The 13,001-nt window shown below is 45.9% G+C and overlaps 2 protein-coding genes across 2 annotated transcripts in view; both read left to right on the top strand.

Annotated features, from left to right (window-relative positions):
• SHISA6 (shisa family member 6) overlaps nt 1-13,001 on the top strand; it is a 215,286-nt gene that overhangs the window by 48,198 nt on the left and 154,087 nt on the right. The window lies entirely within an intron of this gene.
• Nucleotides 1-13,001, top strand: part of EVPL (envoplakin) — a 345,937-nt gene that overhangs the window by 323,791 nt on the left and 9,145 nt on the right. The gene's annotated exons all lie outside the window — the stretch shown is intronic.

Genomic DNA, 13,001 nt, shown 5'->3' with positions numbered 1-13,001 from the left:
TTAACACTTCAAGAGAGTGGGTTTGGATTTCTTTTGTTGGACTTCCAAGCTTTTTTTTTTTTTTTGCTTTTTTTTTCTCCTTTTTTTTGGGGTTGGGAGGGGTGAGTATTATGAATCTTTTCTAAAATTATTTCTTTTTAGGTCCTCAAACGTATATTTTATGTGTTCATATAACCTGTGATATAATGTACAAACATGAAAACACAAAAATATACATATCCTGCTCTGTGTATGTTCTGTGTACGTGTACTGTATATAAAATCTATGTAGAGAGACAGCTGTAGCTCTATTAGCTAAGTAACCGTATATCCCAGGAGCTGTGGTGCCAGCAGAGCTGTAAGATCTGACTCCTAGGAGCTGGTCACCAGAACCCCAGCTGAATGTTCATTTTATGCCACTGTTGCCTATTTGGTGAGTTTTTCTAGTGTACAGTGAGACTCTGATCTTTGGAGCATCTTTCTGTTGCCACCCACACCCTGACCGAGTCCCACTGGTGCCCTGGCAGTGAGTTGGACACTGAGAATGCAAACATGTACCAAACATGTGCTGTGCCAGTCCTTGGCTGGTTCTGTGTCCTCTGCTGACTTCTGAGACTGTTGTACATTTCTCTAGATGCAATGTATGTGGAGATGCCTATATAGACACAATGTACTGTACGTGGAGATGTGTCCTTGTGCTTGCCTGGTTGAATGCACCTGTGTTGTTTCTGTGGATGACCACAACTCACAAATTATTAAAAGACCTAAAGACCTTTTGACCTTTTTTTTAAATTTTTTTTTTTATTATTTTTATTTTTATTAAAAAAAAAAAAAAAAAATTCCCGCGCTTTTCCAAATTCTCCACGAGTTGTCATCCAAAGCAGTGTTGGTCCTGTAGAACTGTCAGAGAAGAAACAAATATATGTATATTGTCTGTGTATGTCTGTGTGTGCTTAAATAAAGTTTACTGAGGCTGAGGCAGCACCCGTGGGACTTGTAATACAATATTCTGCAATACCAGCCTGGCACTGCTCTGGTGGAAGGAGAGCAGAGAAAAACCACCATAACCCTTCAGGTGGGCTGGGAACAGATGTGGTCCAAGGAAGGACTCATGGGTGGCATTTCACAGAAGGTCTCCCTTTCTCCTCCCCATCCAAAAGGAGTTTTACAATTGTGTTGTATCACATCAGGCCTGAGGGTGTATATAGGGTGAGGCAGGAAGTGTTCCCCAGTAGATGTCTACAGAGTGGTGTCTCCTGGTAGCCTTCATCCAGCACATGGGGAACCCTGGGCAGGGCTGCAAAACCTGCTTCTTTGGCTCAGACATTTGAATTATCTTCAAGCAGCTTTCTGTGCAATGTACTTTTCCCAGGTCCTTCCCTGATAAGAACAAAACCTGTTTTCCTTCTTTAACTGAAGAATTTCGGAGGCTCTGTTCTCTGTTTGTGGCCAGTGGTTTTTACACCTTTTCCACTGGCTGGTAGCTCCTCAGAGAAGATTCCCTGTCCCTGGGAAGGTGGGAGAGTGGGCACTGGGAGCCCAGACTGTTCATGTGCTACCTCTGCCAGCAGCCATCAGATAAGAATAAAATAAGCCATCAGAGAGAATAAAAGGCTAAGAGTTGAAGAACTTTAACTACATATTGGCTGGTTATGAACATGAAAGGATTGATTGATGTTTAAATTTACTTTTCAGCTACCTGCAAATCCGTATTTTATTTGAACAGCACCATAATGTTAACTTCTTAATAGCAAATCCACACGCCCACTCCTGCCTGGTGCAGGTGGTTAACATCTCCACACATTCTGCAGGCAAACTGCCTGGTTTGCTTCTGCAAATGTGTACAGTTGTCTTTGTCTGTGATAGGATTTGAGTGCTTGTTTGTACAGTGAAAACAGGGGCTTGGGATGTGACAAATGACTTAGGGGCTCTGCCATTAGGGCTGTGCCCTGGATCGTTTGATTATTTCTAGAAATACCACATAATAGATTTCCTGTGTTCAGCTTGAGCTGGCAGCCCAGTTGTACATGGACACAGGAGTGCTCCAGCAATGCTGAGAGTCCTGAGCTTCAGCTGAGCAGCTTCCTGCTCAGATTTTGTCCTATTTCAGTTCCAGTGCATGAGTTAAAATCTCTACCTCACCCATTAGCCAGATAACCTTGCCCTGCCTTGCTGTTACCAATGTGGAAGAGGCTTCTGCCTTTAGACTGAACAAAGCCAATGAAGTTTATCTCAATATTTCTTTGCACATTTTTGGTGTTTTCTCAACTGTCTTCTGTGCTGTGGCAGAACTCCAAGTGCTGAGTAATATTTAAGAGCTAATCTATTTTGGGCAGGAGACAAAGATGTGAGACATGCCAAACTACCATGGATACCAAATCAGCAATATTCCCATGTCTGACATCCCTGAGCTCCTGCGAGGTTGTGATTTATGATTCTTACATGACACTCCATTGGGTAATGCATCACTGCCTGGCATTTAAGTCTATAAAATCACTACAGAGTGTGTTCTTCAAACCTTGGTAAAAGACTTCGCTGTCAGTCTGTCATGATGATGTCAGAATGAATCCAAAGTCTTGAGGCCATAGAGATGCAGGGCAGGACTAATCTCAGCTGATTGCTAGAATTTAGACATTTTATTCTGAGGCAGTAACCTCCAGTTCCATGTAGAGGCACATGGGAGACACCAGCACCTCTACATGAATGTTCCCTGGATGGGCTGGGGGCACCTCATCCCCTCTCCAGCAGGGCCATCAGAGGGAGGCAGCTGGATCCCTATTGCTCTGTGCTTGGGATCCTATTGCTCCAGTTGCTAAGAGAGTTCAGTGCTCCAGTGAAACAAGTAGGAGCACTGAAGAGAGGAGTTATTGCATCCCTCTGTGCACTAATCCAATATAAACTCAGCTTCTTCAGCCTGTTCTTTCTTTCAGCATCTTGCTGCTCCCACATCTCCCAGGATGGGACAACCCTACCCTGGACCTTACACCCTGTCCTGCCAGGGCTCTGCTCTGTCCCACAGCCTGGGGTAGAAACTCACACAGCTTCAACACAACTTGGAGCAAGTACCCACATGGATGTTCAGCCATAGGCAGTGAACAAGTCTTGAAGAGCAGTAAATTCACTTCAGATTGAGAACTCCAGAATATGATTCTTGAGTTTTCAAGTAAAAACGCGATTTTACTTATTTTACTTGAGGGTTTTTTTTTGTTGTTGTTGTTGTTGCTTTTTTTGTTTGTTGTTTTGGGCTTCTTTTCCTTTTTTTTTTTTTTTTTTTTTTTTTTTTTTTTTTTTTTTTCTTTTTTCTTTTTTTTTTTCTTTTTTGTTTATTGGTTTTTTTGCTTGTTTGTTTGGTTTTTTCACTATTAGACTTAGACTTTGAAAATAGCATGGAATTGGGCTCCTTGTATTTACCCAGTCTGTGACTGCAGTAGAAATTCTGTAGGAACTCACTTAGCAATTTCTTTGTTTTCCTGGTAGCTCTGAAACCCTGTTAAAAACAGTGAGGTTTGTTTGGGTTTGCTTTGTTGTTGTTTTGCTGGGTTTTTTTTCTGGAAAACTGCAATTTCCCTGTTGAACTGAGTGGGAAGAGGGAAGCAGGAGGAATATGGGATTTCAGACACCTCTACTGCAGGGTCAGCTTGTAGGGAAAAAGCAGGACTTATCCTACAATCTGATAGTTTCTTCTAAGTCTATGCCAGGTCTTTGAGGAGGTGCAGAGGTAGGACTGCAACTTGAAAAGCATGTGTGGGAAACTCAGGAAGAGGCAAATGTCCTGACAGCCTGCCCAGTAACACTTGTAGAAAAGGAACCTCTCACTTTTTGGTTCAAGTCTCCCAATTTTTGCTGCTTCTGGCTTCATTGAGTGATGAGCTCTGACTTGGGGCATCTGCAGAACTTTCCTTACTTCCAGTATCCCACTAAAATTTGCACCGAGGATGTTCTGCAGCAGTGTCAGTAGGCAGGGAAACAAACAAACAAACAAACAAACAAAAAAATCAAAAATGAACCTTGTATCCAAGTCAGTGAGATGTGGCTGCTAAAGCTGCTGGCATCTCTGTGGAGCTGCACCAGCTCCTGCAGTGTGGGCAATGTGAGAACAATGTTGGGGTAGAAAAGCCAGCCTGGTGGCTGAGCAATAAAAGCCACCCACAGTCACATTTCATCTTGTGATATTTGGTGCAGCTATGGCAAGATTTCCAGCCTGCTTTGCCTGCCTCAGCTTCTGTTCTCCCTGCCCTGCAGCATGGATGCACCTCAGGCATCTGGAGGGTGGCTCAGGGCACTCTTGATGGCACAGCCCTTCGCGGGAGGTAAAGCTGTTCAGCCTGTGCTGGTTTTGTGTATTTGGTGTGTGGGAACATGGTCTCTGTTCTTCAGCAGGACCTTATGCCCAACTTGAGGTCATACTCCTCAGATACAGCCTCAGACTTTGCCATCTCCTGATAAAATCCCTGAAGAGATGCACAGCATCTGCATGCGGGCAGAGGGGGAAATGAGAGGTCATCTGTTGCTGACTTCTTGCTTTTCCACAGCTGACAATAATTCTCTCAAATCAGCTCTTTTTTAGTGCGTGTCCAAAAGGAGCAAATAGTTCTTGATCTAGGCCCACCTTAGCCACAGGTGTGTGCCTGAGTTGGTTTGAGGACAGGCAGACCATAAATCCCCTGGTGCCAGGGCACTGGAAGATGTCTACCAGATGGGTTTGATGTTTGGAAGCTACAGGGGTTTGTGAGGGTGAGGAGGAAATGGTAATGTCAGGATGGGAGGGAGAGCTGAAGGCTTGATAGAGCAGCTGAGTCTCACTGCTCCTTCCCATTGGCTTGTCTGTCTGTGGGCTCCAAGAAGTTGAGGGAATTATCTTGTCCCTGACCTGGCACATTCTGCTTCCAGCCCGTGGCCAACCCTTCCCCTTGTTGGGTAGTGCCCTGCAGCCTCCTGGAGGTGCAGACCATCCCAGGGAGCATTCCCACCATCACCCCATGGGCCAGCACCAGGAGATGGAGGACCTGATGTCAACAGGGTCGCTCGGGCTCATTGCAAGACAATGAGTGAGAGTAAAGCTTTATCTGACAGCTTAACTTTTGTGTGGGTTTATCAGGAAACCATCCCTAAAGCCAAACATGCAAGAGGACAAATACAGCTCTAGATCATACTTAGAAACCAAGATCTTCCTGAGCTGCTTCAGTGTCTCAGCCAGTTGAGGCAGGTGGCAGCTCCACTGTCTCATCTTTTCTCTCCTGGATGCTCCAGAACTTTCCCAGCACCATGTCTCTCCTGCTCTCACTGTCAGGTGTTGCCTTCCCCCTGGATGGAAAGAGGAAGCACAGAGTAAATGACTCATGAGTAAGTCTATAAGCCAAGACACCACTGCCAAGTTCACCTTGGTGTGACTCTTAGGAAAAACTTCTTGATGATGACAGGGCTGTGGGACATCCCCGTGTCAATATGAGGATCAGGTTATTTCCTTCCTGAGATGTCTTGATCTGCCCATCCATTGTCTTCCCTCAATTGCCCCTTCTCCCTACTGTTGGTGGACTTTCTGCACGCTGAAGAGTACCTGTGACAGGCTCTGTATTTTATAAATGACATATCTGTGTGCAAACTAATCTTTATGCAGACACTTCAGTGGATTTATAACATTCAGCAGGCTGTGAGCTTTGCATACAGACTAAAGGTAATAGGATGTGGTTGAAAAGGGATTAGGTGTTCAAACTGGCTGCCACCCCTTCTTCCTCTTGGACACACATTGTGCATGTTCCCCTTTTACTCACTGCTCCTCTTGGACATCCCAAACTGAGCCCCTTTTACAAGCATCTACTCAAGAACCAGCAGTTTTACCCATTCACTGGCATGTAAATAAGATTCAGAGATGAATGTGAGGAGAGAGATTTATTAATTTAATCATCATTAGCAGTTTGAGGATTGTGCTTCCTCTCTCCAACACTTCCCTGGCTCCCTGCTGTCATGGCTGGTTCCCTGTTGCTTGGTTGGCAGCCTTGTGGTCCAGATTCTTTCCCAAAGTGCTGGTTCATACCCTTAATTTGTTATTTTGGAGTCTTGGGTTACATTTCTCACAACTGACATCAGCTACAGAACCTGCAGTGAATCAGCTCCAAGATGGAGTTTGCTGCCTCCCCCATCGTTAGTAACCCTCACTTGCAGCAGGTTCATCAATGCAGGGAGAAGGAGAAGCTTAAGGGTCTTTTTTTTTTTTTTTTTTTCATGCCTGTCCCTGTAACACACCATGAATAGATTATGCAAACAAAATGAGGGTTGGGTATGTTGAGTCCTTTTTCTCATTAAACACTTGTTAGACATCTGGTATCCATGGGGAGATCTCAGGCCAGAGCCGACTGCATCCCAGTGAGTTGTTTTTTGGTTCATCGATCACTTGCATCCTGATTCCAGATTAATTTCCAACTCTTGCATATTCTGACACTGAAAATGTATTGACTTGAAAATAGGATCATTGGGATGTGGGAACTGCTTCACAGCAGCACAGAAAGATTCCATTACGCAATCGGGCATTTCAAGCTGCTCTGAATTATTGAACTGACTTCAGAGGCAAATGGCCATTTCTCAGCAGAGTCTGGACAGCTTTTTTTTTTTCTTTCTTTTATACATATATTTTTTTTTCTCCCCCTTTTTAATAGCCCTGTGAACAGCTGGGTAGGAGGAGAGTGGGAGGTCATGAAAACCATAGCAGTGCCAGCAGCAGTGGTCAGCATGCCCCTGCTGGCAGCAAGGAATGGGATGAACATGAGCAAAAACCACATCAGTCCCTGGGCTCACCTTCTGCAAAGGACGTTGCAGTAGCTCAGGTGATGGGTCTGTGCCTTTCTCTCTGCAGACAAGTTGCCCACATGGAGAGACTGGTTTGGAATGTGGCTTTCCCAACTAGTGTGTCCCACACTATGAGTGATGAGCAGAAGGAGAATTGGCAGCTTATCTGAGAAACTTCAAGCTTATTAAGGAAACAGCAGACAAATGACCACAAGCAGGTCACGGAGCACACAGATCACTGCTAAGCCGGGAGACTCAGCTGCCTGTGGCAAGAAGAAGCCCAGCACTGCTCCTTAGCCAGCTATGAAATGAGGAATGCTTCCTGCAGCCAGGAAAAAAGCTTCCCCTGTGGGTATCTCCCTGGTTCTGTGAAGAGACACTTGTCAGATGGAGACGATATTGTTCCCCTCCTCAGCTGATTAATGGCATTTTTAACTTAACCTGATCAAAACATTCTTCCCTGAGGATGCAGGACTGAGGTGGGAAGAAAAGGTGCCAGCCAGGTTGGGCTGTCTCATCTTTCTCACCAAGGGACTGTCAAACCCCCAATCTTCTGTCTGAGCCAGGGGAAGGTCACCCTATGTGGTCTTTCTGTGTGTGCACATTCAGGCTGGGTTAGCAATGGGGATTGGCAGCCAGTACTGAAATGTGCAAAGTTGGAGTTAAACTTACATCTGGCACTTTGCAAGGGGCATCTCTGGCTTTTGCCTTTACCTTGTGGCCCCCTTTCCAGGCATGCCCAGGAGCTCAGGACAAGCCTTCACCACTGCCACTGCTGGGGACCTTATGTTCCCATGTCAGGGTAAATCACAGGAGTTATCACTCAGCTCTGTCTCCATCTGTGGTCAGGGAATTATTTTGCTGCTCACTCTCTTGTCCTACAAACTCCATTGCATCCAGCACTCCACTGAGTTCCCATGGCTGGTTTTCAATAATTAGTACTTCAGGATGTATTTCTTCTCCTTCTGCTGTGTGTTAACAGGATATCAAAATAACTTACAATAGCTAAGGGGAGAAGAACAAAGCCTGTTATCCCATGTCCTTTCCCAGAGAGTCTGTCAGCTCTCCATGATGTTTTGGCAGATGCCTTTAAAACTGAGCTGAAGGCTGTTGAAAAGCTGACAGTTACAGCCCAGCTACCTACGAGACAGGGAACTTCAGCTGCATACTACACACTTCTCTCTGAAGAATGTAATTTTCTGTATTTATTATCAATAACTGATGTTTATAAAACCTTACAATTTCCTGATGCAGCATCACTAAGCATCTCAGGCTGGTCATCTCCCCAGAGAGGGAGTTTAGGTGAAGTTAAGGATCACTCTCACAGTTGGGATGCTGTCGCTTTAGCAGCTCATCATTCAGTCTTAATTGTGTTTGAAGATTGTAAATAAGAAATTAAAATATTATCCAAACCCTGGAGATTCCTGGGTGCAGGTAGGGGCTTTGCAAGAGGAAGCTGGAGTTCTGAAGCATCTGTGATCACACCAGAACAACCAAATCCCATGGTCAGATGAGGAGCTTGGGCACACCCCAAAATCTGGTCTAACAAACCCAGTGTGTTAGATGCAGTTTAACTTCTAAAGTTCCTTCTCCTCAGCAGAGAAGTGTCTTTGGAGTCACAGGGACTGGGCTTGTTTTCCAGATTTACTTTCAAGGTGTGGTACTCACTGGCAGGGTATTGATTTGGTCTTAGGAGTTTCAGTTTATCCTTCAATAGTCAGTTCAAAACTGTGGACAGCTGTAGGGGGTTATACAACAAATGCCACAAAAGTAATAGAAGACAGTCCTTGAGAGACAGGCTCGAACTTATTGATTGACTTTTTCTACTCTTTGAAACCAATTAATCTCCATCTCCTGACAGCATGTGGGCCTCTGCCTGTGACTCTTTTGTCTTGTGGTAGCATCTAAAGGCCATGGATTGAAGATGGGAACCATGATGGGGACAGCTCAGAGGGAGACGTGGCCCAGATATCTTATTCCTTCTTACATTGGATATACACGTGTGCAACAGTCTCTCTTGAAGCAGGAATGTTAAGTTCCACAGTTCACAATATTTCTTTGTTGTCCTAAACCCAGAGGTGTGCTTCTCTAGTCACTTAGTTCCTGTTCTGTTCCTCTGCTGGAGGAATTCTTCTTCATGTGGTTCCAAAGTCAGTTGTGTTTGATTGCTGCCATGGTGTCCATGCTGCAGAGTATAACAGCTGAATGAGGGCTCTCCTGCTGCAGTTGTTTTTGAATCAAAAGGATAATACAATTCTCAAAAAATGTGACTTTTAGTGTGTTGGGCCCATAACCCAGTCCTAGCTGATATGAGAGAACCTGTTGTGGAAAACCTGCTGCTGTTAGCACATTGCTCTGCTGGTTCAGAAGTGGCTCATGGAGATGTTTTCATCCAAGCAGGGCTGCTTTACCCTTCCAGGACAGGGCAAATCCTGTAGGCTGAGAATCTCCTTCTTGTTTAGATTGTCTCTTAGTGACTAATGCTGGTGACATTTGTCAGTGAGCCATAAATCTCCCATTCATGGGGCTGCAAGGACACTTAAGAGGTCTGTAGTGAAGCCGGATGGTTTTGTACCTTCAGCCAGGCACCAAAATCCTCCTCTACTCAATGGAGGAAGCCTGAGCATTTCATTACCTGTGGTTCTGTCTGGGGTCACCAGCAGCACCAGGATGACTGTTGCCTTGCTTCTGTTCTTGGTTATGTGCCAGGATACAACGTGGGCTGCTGGCAGCCTGGGCTTGTGGGAGAGTCAGTGCTCACATGTGGGTGGCCACTGCTTTCAGATGCTGGGGGAAGTGCTAAGAAGTTTGCCCAGTTAAACCCAGGTTGTAGAAACCAGAAGCCTGTTTTTCACTCCGGGGAAGGAGAATTTTCTCTCTTTGGCAGAGATGTTCAGGAGCTTGCTGTAGCCAGGAGGTATTTCTAACTGTTGAATTATTCTCCGTGCAGGGAGAGACAGAGATCAGCAGTTTCCTGCCTGCTGGAGTGACATTGCTGTGATTGAGTTTAGGTTATGAAACCAGGTTGGAGCAAACCTATTTTATAGGTGAGGGAAGTCTGTGCAGTGCAAAACTCATTGCTGTTCTCTGAGAAGAAGTGCAGAGATGCCAAGAAGCAGGGAGGTGACAAGGGGGGCAACTGCACCACATTGTCCTTTGTAACTGCGTGGAGGCTGACAGGAATTTCCAGTGCCCTGTGGCAGGAATCACTTCTGCTGCCAGGGCAGTGGGAAAACTGTTGAGTCAAAGTGCTTCAGTCCTCTCAGGACTTGAGTAGAAGGAATGGGCAACCCTCACCTGCCAGTTTCCTGGAGATGGAGATGATTTGTTACCTGGAGGCTCTCAGGAGGTGGCAGGGCATGTTCTCTAAGAAACCCTGAGTCACAGAAAGTGAGGGGTTGGAAGGGACCTTGAAAAATCACTGAGTCCAACCCCCCTTCCAGAGCAGGGTCCCCCATAGCAGTCACACAGAACACATCCAGGTGGGCTTTGAATGTCTCCAGGGAAGGAGACTCCACAACCTCCCTGGGCAGCCTGGACCAGGGCTCTGTCACCCTCACAGTGAAAAAATTGTTTCTTATATTTATATGGAACTGCCTGTGCTCTAGTTTATAACCATTGCCCTTTGTCCTGGTGTTGGTCACCTCTAAGAAAAGCTTGACTCCATCCTCCTGGCTCTCTCTCTTTACATATTTGTGAACGTTGATGAGCTCACCCCTCTTCTCCTCTTCTCCAAGCTGCAGAGCCCCAGCTCCCTCAGCCTTTCCTCACCAGGAGATGTTCCACTCCCTTCAGCATCTTGGTCCCTCTGCCCTGCACTCTCTAGAGCAGTTCTCTGTCCTTCTGGAACTGAGGAGCCCAGAACTGGACACAATATTCCAGATGTGGCCTCACTGGGGCAGAGTAGAGGTGGAGGAGAACCTCTCTTGACCTACTGACCACCCCTTCTAATGCACCCCAGGTGCCACTGGCCTTCTTGGCCACCAGGACTCATTGTTGGCTCATGGGCATCCTTCCACCCACCAGCACCCCCAGGTCCCTTTCACCTATGCTGGTCTCCAACAGCTCAGTCCCCAGACTGTACTGGTACCTGGGGTTGTTCTTTCTCAGATCCAAGACTTTACACTTGACCTTGTTGTAATACATTAGGAAGAGTAAGTTATGTTGGGAAGTGAGGGAGGGCTGTGAACTAGAGGATGAGTAGAGAGCATTTTCTGCTTGCTTGGACTTTCCAAGGCAAGCCCTGCACTCTTCCTCCTGCCTCTCTCTTAGGACACCAGCAAGTGCCCTAAAAATTGTCATCTGTTGGGAAGAACATATTGCTCAGGGACATTGGATAGGAGAGGAGGGGTTGCCCTGAGTCTCCCACAGCTGTGCCCTTTGGGGGGCTGAGCCCCTTCCCACTGCTCGGCTCCTGACTGTTGCTGGGACAGCTGCTTCCTTTCTGACAACATCTCCTTTTCTCCTCAGAACTGGAGTAAACCCATTCTCTTATCCCTACTCTTCAGGTAGCAGCTTTAAGCCTCCTCAGGGCCCTGAAATCCCTCATGCAGTGGCTGTGGCACTCCTGGAAACCACTGCCCACCACTGCTGAGTGTAGCACTGAGCATGTCCTGACTGCTGGTTAGACTGAACCTGGAATTTATTTATTTTTTTTGTGTGGCAGGTGGAAAGCAAAAAGCAGGTCTTTTATTTTATTTTTTTTCCCCTGCCTCTCCTTCTAAATCAGTGGCTGCAGAATACAGCAGTGTTTCAGCTGGAGAGGAATGATGAGATGTGGCCCAGAGCAAGGAGAGGCATGGAGCAGGAAGCCTTAGGGCAGGACCAGATCTCTTCATGCCAGTTTTTCTGACTCTTGGATAGTCCTAGCATCAAGTGAATGAACAGAGAAACTATGTTTTCACCAGTAATTCATATAGCTGGCATACAGTTGCTGGATGACAGCCTAGTTCCTCAACTAAAGAGCTGATTCCAAGCCCACTTTCTGCCAAAGATTGGTAATTTTTTAAATTGCTTTCAAAGGCACCAGCTTGGGTCTGCTGCAGAAAATAAACTTCTGTATGCTGACCACACCATGCCCCTTGGGAAAACAGGGGGGTTTGCTTTTTTGCTTTTCCCAGTGTGCAGTGCATTCCCCCCTGAACAAGGAATGAATTAAAGACACATTAGAGGCCTTTTTGCCTTCTTTCTTCTTACGTAGCTGATGTACCTGGGGGAAATGTGCTTATAATGTGAACAAAAAGGAGTTTACTGGTCAGGCTGAAAATCAGTCCCTGTCTCTAGGAGTTAAATCATTTGACTAGTGGGAGTTTGTTGAAATTTGGTGATCAATGGATGAGCCAGATTGAGCTCGGGGGCTTTTCCTTCCTGGCTGCAGTAAGGAAAATGTTAGTGCAGGGAGGGAGGTGCACATCTGCTGAGTAAAAACCCTCATCCTACACAGTCATATTTCTGAATAGATCTGCTCTTTACATGGGGCCATATCTGTGCACACAACTCATAGATTTCTCTCTGGAAACACAGCCCTTCAAAACTGTATTGAGGCACCATACTCTTTTCTTTTTATGTCATCACTCTGCCTCCATTGTTTAAGGTGTAACACAACTTTCATTCCAAAGTATATGTTACTGCTGTTAATTTCAGATCTTCCCAGATATGTAGAGCGTTCAGTCTATAAAAGGCATGTCCTCATATTAATTTTAAGCCAGGAAACTAAAATTAGAGCCAGCTCAAATGTAGGTGATGAGAATAACCTGAGGTTCGTATGAGGAGGTATCATGTGAATGAAGACTTTCAAAATGCCAAGCAAAGTGGCTGTGCTTGAAGGAACTGCAGACAGAAGCTTGTAAAGTAGGTGTGGGGTAGAGGAGGTAGTTTGGTGAGTACTGTACAGCCTCTCTGTATGGCAAGAGGTGTGGAACCAGATGTTTTTTAAGGTCCCTTCCAACACAAACCATTCTATCATTCTATCAATTAAGAATGTGGAGTTCAGAGCCAAGAGCAATAAGTTCCTTTTGTCTCAGGCTAAATGTCCCCATGGCTCTCCCATCCATGAGGTGCTGCAGAGGTCCAGAGGATGCAGGACACAGAGCACTTGGATCCTCTGCAGCTGGTGAGCCAGGCAGGGCTGCTGTGAGTGTGAGCAGGGCAGTGAGGGAAGTGATGGAACCTTCAGGTTCGAAGCTTCAGTGCCTCAAGGGAAAGCTCCTTGAGTTCATTCCTGTCCTGTGAGTGTCCAGG

This window comes from Heliangelus exortis, chromosome 20, assembly GCF_036169615.1.
Source record: "Heliangelus exortis chromosome 20, bHelExo1.hap1, whole genome shotgun sequence".
NCBI lineage: Eukaryota > Metazoa > Chordata > Aves > Apodiformes > Trochilidae > Heliangelus > Heliangelus exortis.
The sequence above is the reverse complement of the archived record's forward strand: the minus strand, read 5'-3'. Positions and strand labels throughout refer to the sequence as shown.